The sequence below is a fragment of the Lactuca serriola genome, chromosome 3, assembly GCF_051521515.1.
Source record: "Lactuca serriola cultivar US96UC23 chromosome 3, Lser_US96UC23_V15, whole genome shotgun sequence".
Classification (NCBI taxonomy): Eukaryota; Viridiplantae; Streptophyta; class Magnoliopsida; order Asterales; family Asteraceae; genus Lactuca; species Lactuca serriola.
The window spans coordinates 43638180-43646089 of NC_136410.1; positions in this window are offsets into that span (position 1 = coordinate 43638180).

Below are 7910 nucleotides of genomic sequence, written 5' to 3' on the forward strand. Positions count from 1 at the left end.
CCATGAGAGGCTTATTATATGTGTATGTGGTATTTTGGGGAACTCACTAAGCTTCGTGCTTAATGTGTTGTGTGTTATGTGTTTCAGGTACTTCTCAGGATCGCGGGAAGGCGCTGACTTGATTGTACACACCTATTCGAGACTATGTTTAAGGATTCTGGGATACTATCAGTTATTTTGTGGATTTATGTTTGGCATATATTTGAGACAATTGTGGTTTTTGGAAAAATGTGACATGAGTGTTTATGTGTTTTAAAAATGAAAATTTGGTTGAAAATTTTACGGTGTTTCAATTAAGTTGGCATTAAATCCCATTTTTCATGAACGTACTAAACATTTTGAGAAATACTTGCATTTTGTCAGAGAAAAGATTTCAAATGGTGTTTTAAAAATAGTAAAAGTCAATTCGTTTGATCAAAATGCAGACATTTTAACAAAATCCTTGGTTTTTAAAAAAACTTGGTTTTTTTGACTAAAAAAATGGGTTTAGTGGATGTGTTTAATAAAAAGGAAAATAAATAATTGGATTAAGGGGAGATGTTGAAAATATTGATATATTTTCATATTCAATCTCATTATTTATTTTTGTATTTATCAAAGGGGTTTTGTGTCATTAACAATTCTTGGTTTGGACTTATTTTATTTTGATCATTAGGGGTTGTTTTTATTGTTTTATGCTTCTTGTGGGTTGCGGCTTGTTTGTCAAACTTGTGCAGGTGGAAACGCTTGGGTTTTACCAGTGACCCATATTAGATGACCCGAAGATAAAATGAGCAGTTAACATGCGTTTGGATTAATTCACAACATATGCACACACACATTCATCACTTTAGCTCTCGTTCTTCTCTAAACTTGTATAGATTTAGGGTTTCAGTTTTCTTATGATTTCTTTTGTAATCGTTGTAGTTTTAGGTTGAGTGATATTATTTTAGAGTAGATATAGGTGATTTGTAGTGAGGTTTGATTCTATAAGTTCTTGAAAATATTCTGGGTCTTTGTCTTCTAATGATATAAGAATCTTTGATGTTGTGCATGTTGAGTTTCTTTATTTTTTGATAGATTTAAAATCATAAGAAATAATAAAAACGTCTATCATGAAATAGCAAACCATTAATCATTGTTTTATTATTTTTCTTAAGAACACATATTGTTCTTGATGTTTTTCGTTCTCATCATATCTGGTCACTTTGTTTTGTATATTTTCGTCATATAATCTAAAATTGATTCAAACAAAGTTGTCCAGCTGTTAATTCAATATGATTTAACTTTTTACCAAGTAATTTATTCCAATATGTTTATCAAATGATCAAGCCTTGTTATTTAAGAAGTATGGAAGTATGAGGCATATTTGGTTTATTAAACTGATTAAGCATCTGAATTACATCATTTAAAGAAAATTTTAAAAGTCAATCTAAACTTTAGAAGGATGTCTTCATATTTTGTGATAAGTCAAAACTTTTATGGCAAAGACATAAAACCCTTTTTACATAAAATAAGTCAAATGAGTATTTCTTTGAGAAAGGTCAGAAAAGTTGAAGTGTAGTACTCCACATATATTAGTAGTTCAAAAAATTTGTCTTTTACTTGCCAAATCTGCATAGCCTTTTCCATGCATATTGAAATTTGTGTTTTTATATCAACGGCTATTCCTAGGTCAAAGAATGGTGTCTTTTCAAAACTGCACAGCCTTTAGTCAATTTTGTGTTCTGTTTTGTCCACACACAGAATTTTGCAAATATTTATGGATGGGTCATGGGTGGATAGTTTTTAAACGTGTGAGAGCATAAATAGAACATTTCTTTGATATTCTAGACAATCAAGACTATACAACAAAACAAAAGGAGTAAATACTTCATTGAATACTCAAAACAATCGAGATTTGATCATTTGAAACTCATGTAAAATTATATGTTTGTGCTGATAATTAGCTAGAACAAGTCTCCTAGTATATTTTTCTCAATTCAAACTTTGTATATGATTCAATAAAGTTTTTGTTTATAGTTTGTGTTCACCGAAAAGAACATTGAGCGTACAGTTAGAATGATGGACCTGTGTGTATATTTGGGGTAGCACGTAGCTCCTGCTACCCCTCAAAAATTTTGGCATAGTCAAAAAAAATTTGAATTTGTTTTTTTGATATAGTGTAACTTTTCTGACATGTTACATTTAAAATCGTTTGTAATGATAATTTGTTATAGGTCTGCCAGTGTTAGTATGATTTTTTTTAAAGTATTTATGTTTATTTATTTAATAAAAAGTATTTGTAAAAATGTTTCAAGCAACATATCCCCCTCTTCCAAATTATGCAACAAAAAATAGCTATAGAAACCTCTAAATTAAGAACATTTCGAGTTAGTGACATTAGATTAGAGAATATAGTTATCAATTGAACTTACATATAAAATAAATATAAATAAAAAACTAATCATGCAAAAATATCTAAAATGATATGTAAAAAGCTATAATACTTTTCACAACCCGATAATCACGCTCTTGTCATAAACAAACACGACATACATTTAGATAGACGTTTGAACATTATACCATTAAGGAAAGTGCATACTGCGTTTGTTTGTTTTTAGTTAGCCATGTCGACAATCAACGTGATATACCTATAATTACACCCATCTTAAAGATTTTTGTGATCATACGTTTTGTATGTTAGATGTTATATATATGCAAAAAGTACTCCAATTTAATCCCAAAATAACCAGACCATTCCAAATCGTGTTGGTGATATTATTTATTTTTCCACAAGAATATTAACAACAATGTTTTAAATTTACTGGATAAGAGGACAAAATTCAAGCTCGTAATTTTTTGTTGGGTAATATTTGGAACATACCAAATTTAACCAAGTTTAACAGCTATATATATAGACGGAAGAAGCTAAAGTTTTTTCACTTATATTTTTTAAAGACTAAGTTGAAAAGTTAGTTAAAACTGAAAGATTATATTGTAGCTGGTGACAAATTTAGAACTAAAAACCATGTTGTTTCTTATGTAATCAAAACCAAAAAAATAAGCGTAAAACATACTAATGTGGGTCGAGTCGTATGCCTTCAAATATTTAAACATAAATTTAATAATTATAATAAAGTTCTTACAATTGACTCAACGAGGTCACATATCTTGAAATATATTCATGATTGTATCGTTATCGGTACTTTCTAAAACAGTTTTTTTCAATATATGATACTAAACTATCACTTAAAAACTGATCACCCATTTTATTGCGTCTTTATCAACTTTATTGCTAAAAATGTGTGTTCCATACTTGATGCTGCAACAGGTAGGGGTATAAACGAGCCGAACCGAGTTTGAGCTTGGGTAGACTCGGGCTTGGCTCGTTTAAAATTCATGGAGCTCGATCTCAAGCTCAACTCGATTTGAGCTTAATTTTCAAATCTTGAGTTCGGCTCATGAAGGAGTTAAAATGCTCGAGTTCGGCTTGGGCTTGACCCGTTTGTCAAGCGTGCCTAAATGACCATAAGCTTGGCTCGATCTCGGCTCGTCTAATAGTCAAATATCAAACTCATTTGTGTTTTTGAGCTCGGTAAAAAGCTTGTTTATCATTAGTTGATATTTAATATTTAATTATTAATTATAAATTAATATATAAAATTAAAATTAAAATTTATATTATATAAATATACATTGGCTCATTTAGGCTCGCGAGCCTAATCGAGATCAAAAGATGAAGCTCGGGCTCGAGCTCGTTTAATTCAAGATCGAGTCGAGATTTTCACGAGTCGATCTCGAGTAGCTTGTCTCGTTTACACCCTAACAACGGGTAAGATCAATGCAAGTTTTGAAGAAAAAAAAATAGATAAACCTTAGGAAATATTATATATTTATTTTCTTCGACCATCTTTCTAGAAGGGTCTCTAATGCTCTTAAAATGATTAAATATTTCATCTCTCGCACATCCTTGATATAATTTCTAAGCTCCACTTCAAGAACTTGAAACTCATATTATGTTGGAAACTCTTGTAACACTAGTTCCAGGTATATGATTTCTTTGAGTTCATGGCATTAAGGCTTTAAGTTTTGAGGTTTGGGGTGGCCATAACGTGGTGGGAATGGCACCACGACGTGACATCACTCGTTAAAGAGCATGCATCATTTTGGAGGCCACGATGTGGGAAGGCCATAGCTATGTCTTGGTGACACCTGGAGTGCAAAAATCTAATTTTCGGGCCTAGGACCCTATTTAAAGGATGTGATGGTTAGGGTATGCTCACCCTCAACCTCCATCGCCCCCCCCCCTCCCCCCCCCCCCCCCCCCCCATTCGACCTAAAGCAACCCTAGCCTATATTATTGTCATTTTGAAGCTTTTTGGTGGTTTCTTGTGGTATTGAATAAGAAGAAGGCATTATTGGTGCATAGATTTCCACGGCGTGGTATCTCTTGATCCACGGTGTGGCGATGAGAACCTTCTCGGTTGACCAATGACGAAGTTTGCCGTATACGTGTCTGATATGATTCCCACGGCGTGGAAGCTGATTTTTGGCAAGTCTAAATATTGAGTTTTAGGTCAAAATTAGGGATGCATTAGGAGAGAGTTGTGCTTTTTCGACCAAAAGCAACCAAAAACCTCTGACAAAACCCTTGGGGGCCTGATTTCAATTGAAGAACAAGAGTTAGAGAGATTGAAGTAAAGATTTATCATTAATCAGTCAGTTTTCCTAGATTTTAATATGTTCAACATACATTACTTTTTGATTATATGTGTTTCTTCTGTAATCATGGGCTAAGAACCATTTACTTTCGTTTAGATTATATGAGCCCTAATACTATGTGTTAATTTCTACTTTTATGGATTATTAAAGTTAGTTTAGCTTGTGCTTGGTATATCATTTTCCTAGCATGTTAAAGTTTCCATCTTTATTGCCTTGTCCTCAAGTTTTGTAACGACCCAATTTTCAAAAGAAAATTTTCATTTTTAGATATTCAAAAACATTTCCAATAACCATAGAATCTCAAGTACATTTGTTTTCAAATTCATAACAATAATAATATTATTCCAATCATCAGAGTGTCCCATAAAAATGCTTGAGAGAGAGTGCATTCCGCGTCATCAAGCCTTGCCCTTGCCCTTAGGCTCAGATCTACCTGAAACAAATCCACAACTATAAGTTAATGCTTAGTGAGTTCCTCAGAGCATACCCAACACAATCCACATAATCACATAATCATATTAGCTATGAAAGCTAAATAAACCACATAATCCATGCATACAACATATAGGGATGTCGTGGGCTCGTCCCCAGGGTCTTACTCCAAGATGCAATGGGCTCCCCACATGGTCTTACACCTAAGTGCCATGAGCTCTCCCATGTTCTTTGATAGGAAAGCCATGGGCTCTCCACATCCTCTTACATCCGGTTGCCATGGGCTCTCCCATGGTCTTTAGTAGGAAAACCATGGGCTCTCCACATGGTCTTACATCCGAGTGTCATGAACTCTCCCATGGTCTTCCATACAAGAGTACCACATATACAACTAGCATACTTCCTAGCACATAACCAACAATCATGCCTCATAATATAACTTCAGCTAGTGTACCGCATATCATAAAATCGGTCGGCCTTGGTGCCTTTGACCCATTGGTGTGGTGAAGAGACTCACCTCTCATGAATGCTGAACTCACAAGATAAGATCAGATAAATCCCACGCACAACTCCAACTCAACTGCCTATAATCATCATGTGATTAACTTGTCACAATCCCAAAATACCATAAATATCCTCAAAGTCAACCTTAGTCAAACCTGGTCAAAATCAATGTCAACAATCCATGTTGACCTCAACTCGTCGAGTGCATCCAGAAACTCATCGAGTTCCTTTAGAGTCCATACAACCGAAATCCCGAGTCTACTCGTCGAGTTCCTTCATGTCCAAGGGCCAAAAACTCTAAACCGAAATCTCTTAATCATCTCGCCGAAAACACTCTGGATCCCAAAAACGAGAAAAACTCTACCCGACTCATCGAGTTGGCTAAGCAACATGTTGAGTCCCTTCAGTCCTTTTTGTGTTCATTCCTTTCTAGTGGAATCCAAGGCTCCAAATCACAGATCCAACCCCTTATGGTGTAGTTACCACGTAAAGTTGCAAACTTTACGTGCATGCAAGGCCTCCCAAGGCTAAAACACTAAATTAGGGTTCATGCAACACTTAGGACATGGAAAAGGGCTTAGAATAGGTAAAAGAAGCAACTTTATGTCATGAAAGACCTATAGGTGTCCAGATTAGGAACCATATCCTCATAACAAGTTCAAATCCGAGTATGACACCATTTTTGCACCAAAAGTGGCCATATTCTTCCATAAGACGGGATCTAAGTAAAAAGAGATCAAGATAGCAACTTTTTACCTCTAAATGGATGCTAACAATAGGTAGATGCCGGATCCAAAGCCTTCTCCTCACTTTAATCTATTCAACCTTCAAATTTCCTTCTCAAAAGCACAAGTTCCACTCACCAAGGCTCACATACACTCAAGAAAGCACCAAGACGTGGCTAGGGTTTCTCTCTAGACTGTAAGAATGATGAAAGAGGCTACAAATAGGCCATAAGTTCTTTAAATAGGGTACAAATCCCTGAAAATTAGGGTTTTTCTTTACAACACATACTCATCGAGTCGGGGCCTTCCGACTCGTCGAGTAGGTTCTAAATCTCACGTCCTCATAAATGATCTCTACTCGACGAGTTGGAGCTCCCTAACTCGTCGAGTCCTAACACAAAACCCTAAAACAAATGGAAATTAAATGATACCTAGAACAGGTGTTACAAGTTTTATGTAGATAATTGATATGTCATGCCAAAACCGGACCCTACGTAGGCCATGGTCACACCCGAGACACTAAACAATGTCATTTTGTCATCCAAACTCCCAACGACCAAGGATAGGTGAAAACTCAAGCCTACTAGGAACAACAATTCCACAACCAACAGTCGAGAGCACACAGACACAAAGACCAAGATATACACTTTTCAGAACTTGACAAACGTTTGATGCACCAGTTGCGCCTTCAATTGATACAACTTGAAGCCTTCGAATAACATCAATTATTGATGATGAAAAAACTTGCCATGATCAAAATGGATCGACAACTAAACTCACTGATCCCCTGCAATGAAGAACAAATCCCATGTGAAAATACATATATCATACTCTGAAGCTAGTTGATAGATCAACAACTACCCATCCATGACCATAAATGACAAACCCATACTACGAGCTAACCTTGTCCTTTATATCTGATGACCAACCTTAGTGACTCAAACACTCCTTTCTCAAAATCGTTGGCACTTCCAGAACAAACTACTGACCACAACGAGTTCCTTACCCAACAACTTTTTGTTGTGAAGACAACACATGTGTCTTGAAGACAAAAACCTGACATCAACTTGCTCTACACTCGATTTGACCAATCTACGAATTCTTCCTGACCAGGAAGGATTCCAACAAACCCTCGAGATCGTAATGATAAGACTTCCTAACCACGAGGTCTTCAATGGTATCCTACCTTCCTTTTTAACTGAAGCGGTAACCCTAAACCAAAAACCTCGCCCACTTAAATCGGAGATTCCCTTGATCTATTGTGGTGAAACCATAAAATTGCATTGTTTGATTATCCTACAAGCAGAACACCCAGTTCTCCCCCACTTATGGTTCGAACCATCACTGAATGACATATGTGATCCCAAAGCCTCAGACCAGCTAAGCCAGATGACAACCATGACTCTCATTATGCAATATGGCATATGACGATCCTTCGAATAATGACCAAACAATCATAAAGAAATTATAAACGTTAGATGTAGACATTAGAAACTTTACTCAACATTACACCTTCCAACCCATCAAGAATGATCTATACATCATTTGATTTACGAGGCTCCCCAA